Consider the following 1,035-nt stretch of genomic DNA (forward strand, 5'->3'; position numbering starts at 1 on the left):
GATGGACATCCCAAAGAGGACATCCCCAAGAGGGGGGTCTCTCTGCTGGCACCCCTCTGGGCTCACTGCTGGACAGGGTCATCTTGGCTTCCCGTGGCAGCACCTTCTCCATCGCAGGAGCTGCAAGGGATCAGTCTGTGTTTCTCACTGCATCGTCCATACAGCCCAGAGGGTGCCTGACCCACAGGACGTGCCACCACTGCTCAGAGCAGCTCTTCTCTTTGTGGTTCCCACCGATGAAGGGTACCATCCCAGGGTGGACATGATGGATGCGTCCCCTTCTGGGCTCGGCGCTGCTCACCTGCCTGTCCTGAGCATCTAGCAGAGGGCAAAGGTGTGACCCAGCCCCACATCACAGAAGGGCATGGAGCACGTGGTGGGGAAATCCTGCGGGACCCACATCCTGCACCAGCAGCATGCTTGCGCATAAATGGAGCGGTTTGGTCTCCAAAACTCAAAAGGTCAGCTTGGGCTCTGCTACTGCAGTGGAGAGGCGTAGGGAGAGCAGTGGCAGCCCAGTAAAGCCTCCAAAGACCTCGCCCGGCCCGTTGGCAATGGGCACGGCAAAGGTCCCACCTGGTGCCTCCTCGATCACCACCCTTGCTTTGAAACACCTTCCACTTCCATGGGAGCAGCGATGTGCTGAGCTTCTGATTTCCCATTTAGTAAGTCAAAGAGCCACCGAACGAAGCACCGGTGATGCCTCAGGGTGGTCTGAGGTCCCTGGGGCTGTCACCCACACCCGCCCCAGCAGCTCCAGTCCCCAGGCCTGGCCCTGCAACCAGTGCCTACCTGTTCCCTACCCCCAGACACCAGTAACCCCTCGGCGCTCAGTTACAGGATTCAGCCTTAACATGGCTGGGGGAAGGAGCTTGTGTGGTGCCTTGTGGGGGTGTCCCTGTGCGGGTGTCCCTGCGCGGGTGCCCCTGCGTGGATGCCCCTGCGCGGGTGCCCCCTGTTCGGGTACCGGGGTGCAGCTCCGCGCAGGGGGGGATTGCAGCCCGGCGCGGGTGCGGGGGCTCCCTCCTCCCTCCC

This window comes from Aptenodytes forsteri, unplaced genomic scaffold (assembly GCF_000699145.1).
Source record: "Aptenodytes forsteri isolate BGI_AS27 unplaced genomic scaffold, ASM69914v1 Scaffold38, whole genome shotgun sequence".
Taxonomy (NCBI): domain Eukaryota; kingdom Metazoa; phylum Chordata; class Aves; order Sphenisciformes; family Spheniscidae; genus Aptenodytes; species Aptenodytes forsteri.